Here is a 19,655-nt window from a genome sequence, read left to right on the forward strand (position 1 = left end):
AGGATGTGTTTCTTGAAACAGTAGCAGTCCAGACATTTTAGCACCAAAACGAATGTTGAAAAAAAGTTTTTAAATTATCTGTTATTATTAAAACCAAAGCCTCAATTCCAAACCATGAGTGCAAGACAAAACAAAATTGAATTGAAAAGCTCAACACTATGATGCTGGAAATCTGAAATAACAGAAAAGTGAAGCCAATACTCAGCAGGTCAGGTAGCATTGTGAAAAGAGAAGCAGAATTATTGCTTCAAGTCAATGAACCTGTTCAAATGACCCCAGTGACCTAAAAACACAATCTATTCATCAGAATCAGGTTATTGTAGCTGGTGTTTTAGAACATAGAACTGTACAGCACAGGAACAGGCCCTTCAGCCCATGATGTTGTGCTGAACATGACCCCAAATTAAGTTAATCCCTTCTGCCTGCCCTTGGTTCATACCCCTCCATTCCTGTTTCATTTAAGAAGTTTTAGCTGTTAGAAAAGCATGTTTTGAAGATATTAAGTCTCAACATAGTTTTAAGAAGGGAAACACTTGACAAATTTATTAGAATTTTACAGATTTAACTAAGGAAGTGAATTAAAGGGAGCCAGCAAATATACTTTGATGTTCAAAAGGCATTAGATAAGACATCATGCAAATTTATCATTGTCCTACCAGACCATTGGCTTCTCTTTCATTTGAGAGACACAACTGGTGGTGGTTTATAAACTGAAAATTACCACAACTCAGTCAATCGAACCTATGCTATTAGTATCACTCTAGCTTGCATACTAGCCATCCAACCAACTGAGCTAACTGACTCCCTCCCCCCAGGTAATTAGCTAATCGACGTGAAACAAATAGGGAACAATGATCTTTTTTTAAATTAGCAGGCTGTGGCTTAGTGGGGTGTGCTGAATGATTGTTGCGGCCTCAACTGTTTACAATTTTGTATTACTGACTTGGATGTAAAGACAAAGAATAATGTATCTAAATTTACTGATGCAACAAAGTTAAGTAGAAATGCCAAGTTGTGAAGATGACATAAAGAAGCCTCAAGGTTAAGCATGTGGGCAACAAGATTGTGGTTAAAGTATTATGTGGTGAGTGTGAGGTTGCTCACTTTAGTTGTAAGAATAAAAAAGCAGAATGTTTATTTTAAAGTGGGAACCTTATAAAAGTCAATTTCCAGAACATGACATTATATGAAGGTACAGCAAACAATTAGGAAAGCAAATGTTGGCCAATATAGCAAAGGATTAGGGAATCGACTACAAGAATAAAGAAGTGTTGTTGCAATTATATGAGATTTGGTGAGACTGTATCTGGAATATTGTGTGCAACTTTGCTGTCAATATTTATGGAAGATATACTTGCATTGGAGACAATGCAGTGAAGGTTCATGATATTGATCACTGGTATGAGAAGGTTGTCCCAGAATGCAAGGCCCAGAAAATTAGGTTTATATTCTCTGAAGTTGGGAGAAGGTGTTGTCATTGACACATTCAAGAACTTTGAGAGGGTAGACATTGGGATGTTGTTTTCCCTAGGGAACCTAGGACAGGAGGATAGTTTCAGGATAAGGTGGCAATCATTTAATACTGAGCTGAAGGGGTATTTCTTCCCTCAAATGGTTGTGAATCTTTAGTATTCTCTGCCCAGAGGCAAACATGTACATTATTGAATATATTTAAGGCTGAAATACTGAGACGCAAGGTGTTGGGATGTCTCTGTTCCAGAGCCAATGGGAAAGTAGAGTGGAAGCCCAAGACCAGCCATGATGGTACTGAATGGTGGAGTAGAATCGGAGGGTCATGGGGGGTTTTGCACACACTCATTCTTAGGTTCTCACAATGATCATAATTTCCTGTATCAGTTGTGGACAAGGTAATGCCAGGATTTTTCTGACAACCATGTGAATATTAACAGGTTCAAAATTTGAATGTCTAATCTTGTATGGTATTTCTTTCTGAATGTTACATTAAATAATCCTTCAATCACCAATTTGTTTTACGATTACATGATTGCCACAGCTACTTGGATTATTTCTTCCCTTCCTCTTATCTGGAAAGACTCCATTCCTGCATTTCAGTTGCTGTCTTTCCAACATTATGATGATGTATTGAAGCTATATTTTCCTCAGTTTGTGTGTTTTACCTCCCCTGTGATCCTACCCAATTCATACCTCCAGCCATCCTTCTATGTTCACTCTCACAATCTTCCATTGTGTCTACTTTTCAAACATTAGTAGTGTACCAATTCAAATCTACAGTGGAACCTTATTACCAAAAACATCTTCTTAACCTCCATTTTACAGAAGAACTATCCAATCCACAATATCATTAGCTAGTCTTACACCTGCTTTAATTCTGGCAGTCCTTCTGCTGGAACTTTGTCATATAACCACAGCAGTCACTTTGCCTCTTCCCACTCTGTTTTCCAGAGACTCAAATTCCTTCCTCATTGTTTAATATTAAACTCCGCCTGTTATGGAAGTTTTAGTTAAAAGGCTGGAAATTCCAGTTTTTAATCTGATGAAATTAAAGTTAACAGATAGAGATTTCAGTTGATAACTATGAGGCTACAAAATTTCTTAATCTGAACTTTATTCCCAGCTGTTGCCCCAGAAACTAACTCCTTCAAAGACACATCTGCAAAAGCCAATTGATAACTCTTCATAGGATGCTAGAACTGTGACACAGTCTTGTGGAAACAAGTCCAGCCAATCAAAAGGGGTAATACATTGGAACATATAATTCTCCCACAGCCAGAGTCAAAGAAAGATTTACAAAGATGGTGTTTCAATTGATTGCTCAGAATTTGCATGATCACTCCATTCCCCTTGAGGTCTAAGACTGAAACACATTTAATCCTCTGATCATTTGTTGACCATAACTATCTCAAGCATATTTGTGACTTTTATTCATAATATGGTATAGATTTTGATAATAGTTAACAGTGTTTGGTTAATTATTATCAAGGAAACAAATATCTTTAAAACTTATTAACTTGTAGAATAACTTAAAGACCCCTAATGCACATGAACTGCCATGCAGTTCCTTCAGATTTAATCTACTGTACTCATTGCTCATGAAGTGGTTGATGTTACACTTACACTTTTAACTTGTCATACTGTTTTCATTCCCCTTTTGTATTTCCTTCTGTAACCGAGATAACTTTTGCACTTTATCAAGTAATTTTTCACTTGATCATAATTTTAAAAAATGATTCATAGTCTTCTAAACTCATTTACTGCTACTTTAGAAATAGAAGCAGAACATTATCTGTTCTCCATCTCCTTCCATTTATTTCTTTCAAACCTGTCTTATCCAGGGCACTAATCTCCATCTTCTCAGGTCTGATAAGAGGTATCGAAAGGGAAGTTAACCTTCCTCTTTCCATAAGCAGAGAAACCAGCGGTGCATTTCCAGGAGCTGTCTGTCTTAACATCAGATTTTCAGCATTTGTACTCATGTAAAATTGCTATAGCTCTGTTAATATGGCTAAATCTCCTCCAGAGAACCATAGCAGCAAAAATGCCAGGCTTTAGCGAATTCAATTCACTCCACATGATATCAAGAAATGGTTGAATGCACTGAATGTTGCAAAGGCTGTATCCCTGAACAACTTTTGGGCAATAGTACTGCAGCATTGTGCTCCAGAATTTGTAATGACCCTACACAAGCTGTTCTAGTACAGCTACAACACTGACATCGACCCAGTGTGCAGAACATTAACTGGATACGCCCTGTACACAAAAGGCAGGACAAATCCATCTTGGCCATTTACTGCCTGGTCAGTCTATTCTCAATCATCAGTAAATTAATGGAAGATATCATCAAGAGTGCTACCAACCAGCACTTGCTCAGCAATAACCTGCTCAGTGACGCTAAATTTGGGTTCTGCAGGCCATTCCTCCTGATCTCATTACAGCCTTTATCTAAACATGAACAAAAGAGCTAAATTCCATTATTCTGAGTTGTATCTAGCACAAAGACGGGTGACTGGGCTAATGGTCGGATACTTGGTAGTGTGGATGAGCAGAGGGATCTTGGTGTCCATGTACACAGATCTCTGAAAGTTGCCACCCAGGTAAATAGTGCGGTGAAGAAGGCATATGGCGTACTGACTTTTATTGGTAGAGGAATTGAGTTCCGGACTCCTGAGGTCATGATGCAGTTGTATAAGACTCTGGTACGGCCGCCTTTTTCCACGTATGGAGTCAGCTATTACGAGGGGGCATAGCTTTAAATTAAGGGGTGGTAGGTATAGGACAGATGTTAGGGGTAAATGTTTTACTCAGCGAGTTGTGAGTTCATGGAATGCCCTGCCAGTAGCAGTGGTGGACTCTCCCTCTTTATGGGCATTTAAATGGGCATTGGATAGGCATATGGAGGATAGTGGGCTAGTGTAGGTTAGGTGGGCTTGGATCGGCGCAACACCGAGGGCCAAAGGGCCTGTACTGCGCTGTATTTTTCTATGTTCTATGTTCTAAAGGAAGATTAATGTGGTTCTTGTCAGTCATCACAGCTCCAGGACATCTCACTAGGAGTTCCTCAGGATAGCTTCTTAGTCCCAACCATCTTCAATTGTTTCATCAATAACCATCCACCCAATATAAAGTCAGAAGTGGGAATGTTCCCTGATGACAGCACAATGATCAGCCCATTCATGATTCTTCAGGTATTGAAACAGTCAATATGCAAGTGCAGGTCTTGCTGCCAAATATCCTGATTTGGGATGACAACATACTAGTGCGAGACAATGACCACCTTCAACAAGAGAGAATCTATCCATCGCCCCAATGACAGTCAATGGCATTAGTATCACTGAAACCCACGCTATCAACATCCTGGGGTTACCATTGACCTGAAACTGAACTGGATTAGCCAGTGGTTAAAGGAGCAGGTCAGATGTGAGGAATACTGTGTTAATAGCTCACCACCTTACCCACCAAAGCCTTTCCACTATCTACAAAGCTCGAGTCAAGAGTATGATGGAAAGTTGCTACTTGCTTGGATGAGTGCGGTTCCAACAACACTCAAGAAACCTGACGTCATTCAGGACAGAGCAGCCCACTTGATTTGCATCACATCCTCAAACATCCATTCATTCCACCACTAACATACAGTGGCAGTGGTGTGTACCAACTGCAAGACGCACTGCAAAACTTCGCTAAGGCTCCTTAGGCAGCACCTTCCAAACCCACAATCACTTCCATCTGGAAAGAAGAAGGTAGTAGACACATGGGAACACCGCCAACTGCAAATTCTCCTCTTTAGCATCATGACTTGTAACTATATCATTGTTCCTTCATTGTCACCAGATCAAAATCTTAGAACTGCCTCCCTAACAGCATTGTGGGTATACTCAAACCAAATAAAATGCAACTGCTCACACCACATTCTCAAGGGCAAATAGGGATGTTCCTTAAATGCTGGACCAGCCAGTGGAGCCCAGATCCCGTGAGTGTTGATACGATTCAGTTTTATTGAACACTTTTTACCAGATATTTAGAGAGATCATTGCCAATTGTCACCACACCCTGGAGACGGAACATCTTGAGGCCCTGTTTATTGTAACTGGCGACTTCAATCAAGCCAATGCAAGGAAGGTGTTGCCCAAGTACCACCAGAACATTACCTGCCCCACCAGGGACCTGAACATTTTAGACAACTGCTACACCACTGTGAAGGATGCCTACCGCTCCACACCCTGCCCTCATTTCAGGAACTCCGACCACAATGCCGTGTTTCTTGCCCCAGCTTACAGGCAAAAGCTCAAGCAGGAGACCCCAATGTGGATACAGGTCCAGTGCTGGTCGGAGGAGGCAGAAGATCAACTCATGTGCTGTCTGGAATTGACTGATTAGGCCATGTTCAAACAGTCCACAGGTACATTGGAAGGAAATGCCACTACCATCACAGACTTTATCAGAAAGTGTGTGGAAGACTGCATACCGAGGAAGTCAATCTGGGTGTTCCCCAACAGGAAACCCTGAATGAATCAGTACATACAGAACCTGCTGGACATTTTCAATCTCCCCCTGCAGCAGGCTACTGACCCTGCATGTTTTAAGAGGGCCAACATCATCCCTGTGCATAAGGAGGCTCATGCAGTATGTCTCAATGACTACCACCCAGTGGCCCTAACTTCGGCGGTCACGAAGTGCTTTGAAAGGCTGGTCATGGCATTAATCAACTCCAGCCTCCCCATTACTCTTGACTCACTCAAATTTGCCTATTAGACCAACAGATCCATGTCAAATGCCATATCACTTGCCCTTCACTCCTCCCTAGAACATCTTGACACCAAGAACAGCTACATAAGAATCCTGCTCATTGACTACAATTCAGCCTCCAACACTATTATCCCCTCGAGACTGATTACTAAACTTAGTTATCTCGGAGTAAGCCCCATTCTCTGCAACTGGTGAATATTGGGGACAATATTTCATCCTCACTAACACTCAACACTGGAGCCCCCAGGGGTGCATACTCAGCCCCCTACTGTACTCACTGTATACCCATGACGGCTTGCCAAGTACCAGACTAATGCCATTTACAAGTTCGCCGATGACACCACCATAGTCGGTCAAATCTCAGATAGCGACAAAGCAGACTACACCTGGAAAAATGGTGCACCAAGAACAACCTAACTCTCAATGCCGGCACTACCAAGGAACTCATTATTGATTTTCGGCGGGATGTTACTCATGCCCTCTTACACATGAACAGCACAGAGGTGAAACAGTTGGAGAGTGTCACGCTCCTGGGAGTGGTCATCCACAACAAGCTTTCTTGGACTCTTCATGTGGATGCACAATTTACAAAGGCCCAACAACGTCTCTTCTTCCTTAGGCAGCTGAGGAAATTTGGCATGACAGCGAATACCCTTGCCAACTTCTATAGGTGCACCATTGAGAGCATTCTGTCTGCCTGGATGTATCACTGCCTGGTATAGCAACCATACCATTCAAGATCGGAGACGGTTACAGACAGTGATGAACTTGGCCCTGACAATCACAAAGGCCAACCTCCCATCCATAGAATCCATCTACCAGGCCCGCTGTCAAGGAAAGGCTGCCAGCATCCTCAAAGACCCATAACACCCTGGCAAAATTTTTCTACAACCTCTACCATCAGGGAGGAGGTACAGAAACCTGAACACAAGCATCAGCCAGTTTCGTAACAGTTTCTACTCTACTGTTGTTAGAATACTGAATGGACTCACAAACTCTTAACATTCACCTGTACCTGTGTTTTTGTTTTTGCTGCTGATCTGCCTGTATTGCTCGCAAGACAAAGCTTTTCACTGTGTCTTGGTACACGTGATAATAAATTCAATTCAAATTCAAATTCAATGGGTAAGCTCATTCATTTTACAAATATACCTTTACATTATTGCCATGTGGTGGAAGATTATTTTAGACATCAAGACGTAGTGGCATTTCTGAGGCAGTTCAGAGATGAGAGGTTTGTTGCATGAAGAGAGATTGAACGGTTTAAGCCTGTACTCACTGGAATTTAGAAAAATGAGGGGAGATCAAATTGAGATATTCAAAATGTTAAAAGGTATGGTTAAAATAGACGTGGAGCAGATGCTTCCTCTTGTGGGGCATTCTAGGATGAGAGATCATAGTCTTAGTGTTAGAGGTAGCAAATTTGAAACTGATTTGAGGAAAAGCTATTTCTCCCAAAAGATTGTGAACCTGTGGAATTTGCTTTCTGAAAGTGCAGTGAATGCTGGGACAGTGAGTAAATTTAAGGAGGAGTTAGACAGATTTTTAATTGGTAATGGGTTGAATGGATGTGGAGAGAAGGCAGGAAAAAGGAGGTGAGGAGCATATTAGTCATGACTGAATGGCAGAGTGGATTCAATGGGCCAAATGGCCTAATTCTGCTCCTATATCTTACAGGATTAATGACAATTAATGGTGAAAAATTAAAACAATAGTATCACAGAGAATAGAGGCTCATTATTTTAGAGCTATATCTTCTTTGATAATGTAGGAGATTACTTTGTAAACTAAGCTTGGTTTGAAAGCTGCACTGATGCATAATAGAAGCCCAATGCAACTTCTAAACAAGGATACTTGCATCATGCTCATTGTGGCATTTGTTCATTGTCAGGGAGCTGATATAAGAGGGTCATGCACACACTGTCACATGCAGTGTGGGCAGATTAACCTCCTATGTTGATTTGCGTCATATTTTATAAATTGCACTTTGCAGGTTCTGTTTGCACCTTCTACTGATTACTTGCAATGAATGTGCACCCTACAGCTAGCACTTTTTAAAAGCCTAACCAAACAACTTGTAGCTTTTGTTTCTCCTTTGCTGAATAAATTTAATTAAAGTACTGTTTTTTTTCTTGTATTGTTAAAGGAATATTTCAAATGTTTCCATTCACAAGGGAGTGGTGCTAGATCTTGATGAGGATCTGTGAAGAGAACATCTGTTTGATTAATGAAGGGTTACAGCTGCAGTTGTTCTTGAGCTGTACAGTGACTTGATGATGAAGTACAAGCAGCAAAGAGAGCATGCTTTATATAGTGGCAGGGGAAGGGTTCACAACATTAAACCAAACACACCCAGACTCCTCAGGAAGCGTTTCTCTGATCTTCACTTCAGGCTGGAGTAGTGTGAGATTGACTTGTGTTTCAACAGGTAAGTGGTCACCATGTCAGGTATGTCAACCCCATCTACAGTCATCACAGCAGGGTGGGAACAGTGCTACCAACTGGCCAGGAATCTCTCACTGGCTCAAAGTTTCTGCTCAGTGGATCCTTCCAGGTGGCAACTGTCAACAGTCTGCTGTTCTTCACTGCAACTGGGAAATGACAAAGACACTATCAATTCATTGTCTCCTCACTAATCTGAAAAATGCACATCAGTGGGATTCCCATCATCGAGAATGCTACACACTTGTTTCTATAGGGCTTCTTCCCCAACTCCGACATGTTAATAGGGTGATTTACTGGAACTTGCAAAGGCTAGTACTCCATTAGATTCCAGTCAGTGTGTGATCATGCCCAGAATGTCCTTTTGGATATAAACGAGGTGGGATTTAGGAGTGCATGAAGTAGTAATGTACTGTTATCTTGACGGTGGGCAGTGACAATGTTAGTTACAACCAAATCCATGATATAGTGCATTGCCACCTTCAAATGACTCTAATTCAATGCATCAACTTAGTTAAGATATCTTATCTCAACCCATAAATTGTAGAAGTTGTGTCAATACTTATTTGGTAAAAAGCAAAATAAAATGTAATTGGCTAAAATCCTATTCCTAATCTTTAATTACACATGCTGAAAGTGATTAATAGGATTGTACTCAGCTGTTGTTAACCAGTTGTAAAAAATTCCGTTTCTATTTTAAAATCCCTCAATAGTTTTCTCCTCCACATCACTATATCCTCCTACAGCCCTGCATAACTTTGAGAATTTCAAAAGGTTGAAGAATTGTGATAGGAATTTGGGAAGGAGATGGTTTGGCTTGGAGGGGAACTTGCAATTGGTGGTGCTCAAATGTATTTCTCTGACCTTCACTTCAGGCTGGAGTAGTGTGTGATTTACCTGTGTTTCAACAGGTAAGTGGTCACGATGTCATGTATGTCAACCTCATTTACAGTCATCACAGCAGAGTGAGGACAGTGTTACCATTGGCCAGAATAAGCTCACTGGCTTAAAGTTTCTACACAATGGATCCTTCCAGGTGGCAAGGGAGATGTGACAGGAATCATGATGACACAAGAGAAAGCCTGGCAGGGATAAAGGAAAAAGAAAAAATCAAAAGGAAAAAAAGGGATTTGTGTTCAGTGGAGCAGACTCCAATGACAGAAATGTGATAATATGGAAAATCAAGATAGGTATGTTCTGTAATAATTACAGAAGAAAGAGGAGACAACAAAAGGGAATCCATACATAAGGCCAGAGGTCAGGCAATGTTGCCATAGATGAGGTGAAATCACAGATAAGCTCCATATCGAAGTCTAGAGAAAGGTGTGGAGGGCAAGACATTCTAGACGATCTTCCAAGGGCAGAGAATACTGAAGTAGGTATTTATGCAGAATTAATTATTTCCTGAGGATGTACGGAAGCAATTAATGCTAGTGCCGAGCCTTTCACATGTGGTATGATGTTCATAACATATTAAACAGCCACCAGTACCTGAAAATGGATCTTCCAGAATCACTGCTGATAAATCTAAGACCTGGAGCAAAAACATCCTCCAATTATCCAAAACTCTTTCTTCACTCTCAACAAGTTATTGCTTTATGAGGCATTTTCACTTTGTCTTTTAAACATTTATGCAATTAAATTTAGATTCTATTGGGGCAGATTGGTAGACTCTGGAGCTGCTTCACATGCTGTGGTCAATTGTTTCAGCCTGCTGGAAATTCATTTCATCACTCATTCCACCATTTGAGGAGAGGTGAAATGGAAATTGCACTGTACATTTATGTGCTGAATTTGTAATATTTTTTTAAAAATCTACTCAAGCCAGCATCTTAGAGGGGAAAGAAAAGCTCAACAAGGCTTCTTCAACAGTACCTTACAAACCTGTGATCACTACTATTCAAAAGGGCACAGGCATCAGATACATTTGAGCACCACCAATTGCAAGTTCCCCTCCAAGCCAAACTATCCTAATTTGGATCTATTTTACCATTCCTTCATAGTCTGGGTTAAAAACCTGGAACTCACACCCTAACAACATCATGGGTGTTCCAATGTCACCATGGACTTTAGCAGTTCAGAAAAGTAATTCACTTCCGATTTCTCAAGTGAAATTGGAGCTGACATAATCTGAAAAGCCCACATCCTGTTATGGAAAAATGCATAACCAGAAAGTTAGAAAGAGAAGCACACACCAAAAAAAACCCCAGAAAATACAAGTCCAAGTTTATGGAGAAAGCTTCCCAGCTGATGGTAAGTTTCATCCCTTTTCAGATTATGAATATTAAATAAGCTAATCACTACTTTTCAGTGTTTAATATGCCTCAACTGATTCTTTTTCAAAAATAAAGAATTTTCATTTATAATGGCCGATTTTTTTTAGAATATCTGTACAAAATTATAATGCCTAGACAAAAATTTAAATATTGGACCCAAGGTAATGGAAATTTCTAGAAACCAAATGGTCAAGCTGGCAATCAATTGTTTCTATCTGTAGATGTGAGTTGACTGCAAAGTAGCAGTGATCTCTAGAACTACCACATCCATGGTTCTGCTGTTGTGAAATATAATTACTGAATTATTTAACTTCTACCCCACTCATATTCTCAAATGTAGATGTCAGATGCGAACAGTTCAGCCCTTTTGAGGAAATTTTCCAGCAGTAATATGCAAGTAGAATATCTAATGTATCATAAAGTATTCCTTAAGGTTTCTGATCCTCTCAGGGATCTCAATTGCCAAAAGGTGAATTGTGCTGAATCATTGGATCCTTCACACAGAATTAGGAAATTTACTGTGATCATTATACTGGTGCTGTATGGTTATCCAAGCGCAGTATGGAAATTTTGACTTTGTTCATCTTCCAGCTGGAGGAATAAACACTGTGCTCAGAACAATGATTATTCACATAAATGACAGGTAGTTAATATTTATGCAATTAATATTAGCCTTAGGTAGCAGCTAGAACAGTAGTTTCCAAGGCAATTTTGATTACATCTGATGTATGTTAAAATTTCCAAATAGCCATATTTTGAAATTGTTGGTACCTTCATGAATGTAACACGTTTGCAAAACCCATCAATAAATCAGATCACCGAATGACTGAAAATTTAAGATAGGTTATGGAAAAATGCATAAACAGAAAGTTAGAAAGAGAAGCACACAACAAAAAAAAAGAACAGAAAATACAAGTCCAAGTTTATGGAGAAAGCTGAGACTTGCAAGTTGAAAGAAAATGTGGAGGCTTATAGGATGCACAAAAGGGGAAAATGAGTGCATGAGTGAGACAAAGCATTGGAGATTAAGAAGCAAGGAGAAAAAGTTACAATGACTTGCATTCAGAGAGTCAATATAAATTGGTCGATTTAGAAGGTGATACCAAACCCAAATGTGGTCATAGCTTTACCCTCTACTTAAAGGTTAACATCATTCTTCAATGGTCTTTATACAAACTGTGAAATTGATTTTCAAGTGTAAGTATCGCTTGACTTTGCTGTTTTTGTAACAAACATTTTAAAACAGAATAACTCTGTGTGGTTTTGCTTATGGAAGGAATGTAGAAGTTAGTTCTTAAATTAAGCAATGGCAAGTATAATTTTTAGGTTCAGAAAACAGTCAAAATAAAAATCAATAACTGTGTGCCTTCTTATATTTATTCAGGAGATGTGGACATCGCTAGTTGGGCCTACATTTATTGAAAAGGTGATGATGCCCTTGAAAGATACTTTCTTGAATTGCTACTGTCCATTTGGTATATGAACAACGCTGTTAGGGAGTGGGTTCCATGTATGTGTCACATTTGACATGCACCTAAATTCTCCTTTCTCATGGAAACTCTGGTGTGACCAGAATAATCATTATGTAATTTAGCTTTTCTTATAGCTAATCCACGAATGCAATGACTTTCAAGGGTGGATACTTCTTTAACAAAATTACCACAATCTAGTTGACTACCAGTTGCATGGCCTAGAAAGAAAAATTATGTAACTCTCTCTGGTTCTTCAGCACTAAATCTTTATATTCTTCTTGCTGCCTTTATTTTCATTAATCACTTGTGCGCCTTGGATCAGACTTCTGAAAGAGACCACATCTCCCTTCTCTTCAATTATGGTTACTAATGATAAAGAACATAAGAACTGGGAGCAGCAGTGGCCCATCTAGCCCTTCGAACCTGCTCCACCATTCAATAAGATCATGGCCTGAGCTCCACTTGCCCACCCTCACACTGTAACCCTTAATTTCTTTACTACCCAAAAAATTATCTATCTTCGCTTTAAAAACTTTTACTGAGGAAGCCTCAACTACTTCAGTGAGCAGGGAATTCTATAGATTCACAACCCTCTGGGTGAAGATGTTCCTCCTCAATTCAGTTCTAAATCTGCTCCCCTTAATTTTGAGGCTATGCCCTCTTGTCCTAGTTTCACCTGCCAGTGGAAACATCCTCTCTACATCTATCCTACCTATTCCCTTCATAATTTTATCTGTTTCTTTATGGTCCTCCCTCATTCTTCTAAATTCGAATGAATATAATCCCAGCCTACTCAGGCTCTCCTCATAAGCCAACCCCCTCAATTCTGGAATCAACCTAGTGAGCCTCCTCTGCACCCCCTCTAATGCCAGTACGTTCTTTCTCGTGAGGTGACCAAAACTGTATGTTGTTCATATGTCTAAGCGAGGAGCAAGATAGTTGAATTTCCTGGCGTACGCCTTTCTTATACTACTTCATTTATCCTATGTCCCACCCCCTTTGCCTTCTCTCATTCTTATTTTGTTTCTTACACTTTTCTGATTCAGTCCCCCTTTACCCTCCTCCAGAAGAGTTACTTGCTAATATTTGCTTATAGAAAATCATCTATTCTAAATCAACTTTTAGTTGTTATTATGACATCTATTTGTTGAGAAAACAGCTGGCAGTGATTATATATTTGCTCTGTAAACATCTGGCATTGACAATAAATTTGCTGAGTAAATGTGCCAAAAGCAATAAGCAGGAGCAGTGGGGATAGAGAAAGGCAGCAGGAGACCTATGGGCACTTTAAACTCATCCTGACAATAAACAGACAAAGGACACCAAAGACCCAAATGCAGCCAAGGATTAAGACAAGTATACTGGGGAGGATTGGGCCAATAATGTCACTGAGGGAATGAAGCCTCTGATTTAACTCTGGTCGCTATGGTCACAATTCTCTTTTGAAAAGCTGCCCCATCCTAGACCTTCACTGTCAGATGATATTTCTTATTTCATTCTCTGTCTAGATAGAATACACACAGTACTTAAGCTCTGGATCACATGCTACGATGTTGCTGACAGGTAGATTGGTACTGGGGTCACTGTTGTTCTTAATTTAGATAAATGATCTGGCCATGGGAACTTGAGATATAAAAACAACATTTGTGAACAAAACCAAATTGTAAGACACTGAGTGACATTAATAGAATTGTCACAAAACAGTAGGCATTAAAACAAACTTGCAGAGAAGATGAGCTATTGGACAAATACATTTCCACTTAGATAATAAGTGTGAGTTGCTGCATTTTAGGAGGAGGGATATGGACACCACCTACTTCTTGCAAATTAAGAGATTAAACAGTATTGAAATGGAAAAGAATCTATAGATTCACAAATCAATAAAGTCAAACAAATACAAACAATGGACAAGTGTGCTTTTCTGGAGAAAAAGATACTCAAAAACAAAAGAAAAATCAATGCAAATTTTATTTGGATATTGGCTAGAGTAATATGCATAGTTCTGGCCCCCATATTGCAAAAATGATTTAAAAGTACTGGGAAAAATGCAACAAAGGATTGATATGGATGATATCAAAACTGGAAGCATAAAGCTACGAGGAAAAACTGAACAAGCTGGGGCTATTTAGTAAAGAGTGGTGAGATAGAGGTATATGTGTGGGATAGCAAAACATGACACTATAAATTTTAATTATTAGTAATTCTAATTTAGTAGAGATCTATTTTTTCAGACTAATGTAATTGTGACACTCACTGCTATGTACAGCATTTGAGGTAAATTGAGTAAATTCACTAAGTGTAGGCTAGACAATTATATAAGAAATTTATACAACTATCATTTTTACAGTATCTTTAATGCCATTAATTATTTCAAGGCACAGCACATCAGCATTACAGTACAAAAGTCTGAAACAAAATCAAAGTAGGAAATATTATGTCAGATGACTAAAGAGCTTGATCAAAGATCTAGGTTTTCAAATAGCTAGGGAGGAGAGTAATTTTGAGATGTGTTGATAAATAAGCAGGGTACTTCAGGGCTTTGCAGCCAGTAATAATGAAGCAACTAAAATTGGGGTGCACAAGACATCAGAAATTGAGGATCAAACAGTTAGAATCATACAGTACAAAAGAAGCCCTTTGGCCCATTGAATATGTTCTGCCAAAAACACACTACTGTCTCGACTACTCTCACTTCCCTGGATTAGACCCATAGTTTTGAATGTTGTGACACTTCAAGCATCTTCATTTTTTAAAGGCTGTAACATTACCTACTTCAACAACCCTCCCAGACAGTACATTTCAGACATCCACCACCCTCTGAGTGAAAAGACTTTTCCTTAAATCCCCTCTAACCTCCTGCTTTTCATTTTAAATGTCTACCCCTTTGTTTCTTCCTTCAATTAAGGGAAAACAACTGCTTACTACCTACCCTGTCTCTGCCCATGTTTTTCATACTCTCATACACCTCTATCGTGACACCTGTTTAAACTTCTCTGCTGCAAAGAAAACAACCTGAGATTACCAAGCCGCTCTTCAAAGCTAAAATGCTCAATTCCAGGCAACATCATCGTGAAACAAAATCAGAAATTATTGGAAAAACTCAATAGGTCTGGCAACATCTGTGGACAGAAAGCATAGTTTAACATTTGAGTCCAGTGACACTTCTTCAGAACTGTTAGTGGCCAGGAAAAAGTCATATAAATGCTGACATTCCTAACACCTCCCCACACCTCCATGGCATCTTCCCATGCATTTCACAGGGAACTCTCCACCTAGAAGAACCTGATACACTCCTCCTCCATTCACAACACTTCCACAAACCTCCTCGTACATTCTCATGCAAGTTGCAACACTTTGTCCTTGTACTTCCTCTCTCCTCTCTCCTCATTGTCCAAGGCTCCAGGCACACCTTCTTGGCAAAGCAGCGATATACCTGCACTTCACTTAATCTTGTATTCGCTGCTGACAATGTGGTCTCTTCTACATGCAGACTGGGTGACTGTTTTATGGAACACCTGCATTCTGTCCACAAAAAATTCCCTGACCATCCAGTTGCCTGCCATTTCAACATACTATCGAAGAGTGTGGTGCTGGAAAAGCACAGCTGGTCAGGCAGCATCTGAGGAGCAGGTGAATCAATGTTTTGAGCATAAGCCTTTCATCAGGATGCACATTCCTGATGAAGGGCTTATGCTCAAAACGTTGATTCACCTGCTCCTCGGATGCTGCCTAACTGGCCGAGCTTTTCCAGCACCACACTCTTCCACTCTGATGTCTCTGCAGTCCTTACTTTCTCCTATTTCAACACACCACCAAGTTCACCAGCCAACATCTTTATCTCGTGCTCCAGCAAGAATCAGCGCAAGATGGAAGAACAGCATCTCTTTGTCTGCTTCAGGACACTGCAGCCTTCAGAACTCAATAGCGAGTACAATAATTTTAGAACCTGAACACTTTCTCTTATGTTCTCTACCAAACCAAAACCCCTATAATGACATGAATTGTTTTCAGCATAGCCATTTTCACCTACTTTGGTCCCCATTATCAGCTTTTCCTTCTGCTTGACATATTGTCATCCATCTCTCTGTCTGCTCAACTGGATTCCATCTCTACCTGCTAACTCCTTCCCCCACCCACTCCCTGCCGTCAGTATATATACTGCCTTTTCCTAGCCACCATCAGTTCTGGGCTCAAAATGCCATCTCTGCTGCCTCTCAACAGATGCTGCTGAGTTTCTCCAGCAATTTCAATTTCTGTTTCAGATTTCTGTAATCCACAGTTCTTTGTTTTATTTCAACATCTCCTCTGCATCCCCTCCAGTGAAATTACATCCTTCTTCCTGGTGACCAGAACTGATAAAGGCAAGCATTACATGTACCTTCTTAACTACCCTATTATCCTACGTTGTCACTTCAGGGATGTGTGGACAAGCAGCCCAAGATCCCTGTGTTCCTCTGAGCTTCCTTGTGTCTTGGCATTCATTGAGTACTCCTTGCTTTGTTAGGTCTTCCAAAGTGCACCACCTCACATTTATTAAGGTTACATTCTATCTGCCATTGATTTGCCCATCTGACCAATCCCTTCTTATATACTCCTGCAACCTAAGACCTTCCTCCGCACTGTCAACCCACCCAAACAGTCTTCATGTCATCTGCACAGTTTTCCCCCAGCCGCATTTTCAGTGACATCCTTTATAAATATCACAAACAATAAAGGACCCAATACAGATCCCTGTGATGTGCCACTTCATACCAGGCTTCAGTCATATAAACAACCTTCTATCATTTCTCTATGTCTCTTGCCATTAAGCCACTTTGGATCCAACTTCCACATTATCATGGATCCCACTAGTTTTACCTTCTTTAACAATTTCCCAAGTGGGACCTTGTGAAATCCATATAAACTATATCAACTGGGCTATCCTCTTCAACATATTTGGTCAATTCCACAAAAACCTCAACCAGATTTGTTAAGCCTGACCTCCCTCTGACAAAGCCAAGCTGACTATCCCTGGTAAAACATTGCCTCGCTAAACGGAGACTAATTTTCTACTTCAGTATGTTCTCCAACAAGGTAAAAACAATGACTGCAGATGCTGGAAACCAGATTTTGGATTAGTGGTGCTGGAAGAGCACAGCAGTTCAGGCAGCATCCAACAGTTTCCCTACAACTTATGTGATACTCACTGGTCTATAGTCCGCTGGTCTATCACTATTACCCTTCTTTTAAAGTGAAACCACATTTGCCATCTTCCAGTCCTCTGGCACCACTGCTTTGACCAGAGGCGATAATAACAATTTGTGTCAGGGCACCTGTGATTTCCTCCTTCATCTCCCACAGCAGCCTGGAATTTCACTCATTGGGACCTGGGGATTTGGCAAGTTTTAAACCTACCAAATTCTCCAGTACAGCCTCACTTCTTATATCAATCTGCTCAGGAACTTCACGGTCTGTCTTTTCGAATTCTGTACTTGCATCTACCTTCTCTTGAGTAAAACTAGATGTGAAGTACTCATTTAACACTCTACCAATGTTGTCCATTGTAGGACTGGATGGGATTATGGGGCTCTGAAAGGCCAAGGACATGGATTAATTTGAAATAAAATGATAAGAATTTTAAAAGCAAGATTGTTTGGCAATCAGTTTAGGTTAGTGAGGATTGATGAGATAGCAAAATGGAGAATGGTATGGGTTAAGACATGGACAGCAGTAATGGATTACCCCAAGTTTACAGAGGCTAGAATGTGAGATACTGATCAGAGGTATGTTGTAATTGTTAAACCTGGAGGTAACAAGCTAAGCTTTTTTTTTTAACAGTTAATACTCCATCACAGACAATTTTATGTGGGTGGAAGTAAATGATCTTAATGACTGCACAAATATTAATACAAGTAGTGAGAAGCTCACATGGAGCATAAACAATGGTACAGATTTTTGGGTCAATGTTCTGCTTCTTCACTGTGGATTATTTATAATTTTGTATGAGGTTAATCCAAAATGCACCGAAGAGAAGCAGCTAGAAAACTAACTTTCAGATCCAAAATACAGAATCTCAGAATTCAACACAGGATCAGGGTTCTGCATCCAAGAGCTATATGAGCACTTAAATGCATCCAAACCAGCAACTGGTATTTGCGTAGCAATCTTGACAATAATTTAGCAAGATATTAAATGGGGTTTGAAGAAAGAAAAGATTAAGAGTTACGATGAAAATGTTGAATTCAGGAAAATGTGAACACTTTTTAACGTCTTATGAACGAAGATGCCACTCAAATTCCACAACTCCAATTTATATAGTCGGCTAATTATGCACAAGATCAAGACCTCAAGTGTGGGATGGTGGCTAGGGTTAGGACACAGTCAAGGGCTCAAGTATGAGTGATGGGGCGGGGGCTGCTTTCGGACTTTTCGCTCTACCATTTCCCGGGGAACTACGCTGGTAAGATCACCGAACTGTGGGCAATTTCCGCTTAATTCAGTGGCAGATTTTTTTTTCCAGAGTGCTCCCCGGACTAGGAAACTTCCGAGAGGTCGATGTTCACATTCCCCGGCAATTCCCGTCCAGGTAGATGGGTGGGGAATTTCGTGGTTCACTGACAGCGAGCTAAAGCACAAAGTGCTGGGAGAAACTCAGCAGCATCTGTCGAGAAATAGAGTTAACATTTCGAATCCAGCGGCCCTTTGTCGGCTCTGAAAGTAGCTGAGAAACAATGATATTCATACTGATGGCGGGGTACGTATGTGTAGGAGGTCTGGCAGTTGCATTTGTTTGTCTTTGCTGAGCTTGGTTGATTTGTGCAGGTTTTTATTTCAAATTCTCAGCAAACGCAGCTCAGTCAGACGCAGCACCAGGTTATCCCGGGGACGGTCCAGACACGTCACAGAGCCCCTCCGCCCGCTTCCTATTGGTCGATACAATCTAATTGATACATTTGCTACCCAGTAGCAAGTCGTAGTCCGCAGGGGGTTTGTGCGCCCCACCTCCAATCGGAAGCCAGCTCCAGTCGGGGGAACGATCAGGTGATCGCCTCACGTGACCAGATCGGGTGACCAGACCTTCAAACCGGCGGCGAGGCGGAGGGTGAGTAAATGCAGTCTCAGTGCCATTGTCAGCATGGCTCCTTAATCATGGTCAAAAGCAGAAGGTGCCGGTGAGTCTCAGTCGGTCTGCCAGCATCTGTTGGAAGAAAGCCGAGCTAACGTTTTGACTCCGGTGATTCTTCATCAGAACCTGTAGTAGCGA

At 40.5% G+C, this 19,655-nt stretch overlaps 1 protein-coding gene across 2 annotated transcripts in view; it reads left to right on the forward strand.

The window, feature by feature from the left end:
* Positions 1-19,456: 19,456 nt before the first annotated feature.
* cln8 (CLN8 transmembrane ER and ERGIC protein) overlaps positions 19,457-19,655 on the forward strand; it is a 33,769-nt gene continuing 33,570 nt past the window's right edge. Inside the window, exon 1 of one of the 2 annotated variants that reach the window (XM_043679068.1) lies at positions 19,457-19,493. The gene's annotated coding sequence lies outside the window, so the exon portion shown is untranslated. Of the gene's footprint in view, positions 19,494-19,528; positions 19,564-19,655 lie in introns of those variants that run through there. The other variant, XM_043679085.1, reaches the window with a different exon arrangement.

This window comes from Chiloscyllium plagiosum, chromosome 3, assembly GCF_004010195.1.
Source record: "Chiloscyllium plagiosum isolate BGI_BamShark_2017 chromosome 3, ASM401019v2, whole genome shotgun sequence".
In the NCBI taxonomy this organism is placed as follows: Eukaryota; Metazoa; Chordata; class Chondrichthyes; order Orectolobiformes; family Hemiscylliidae; genus Chiloscyllium; species Chiloscyllium plagiosum.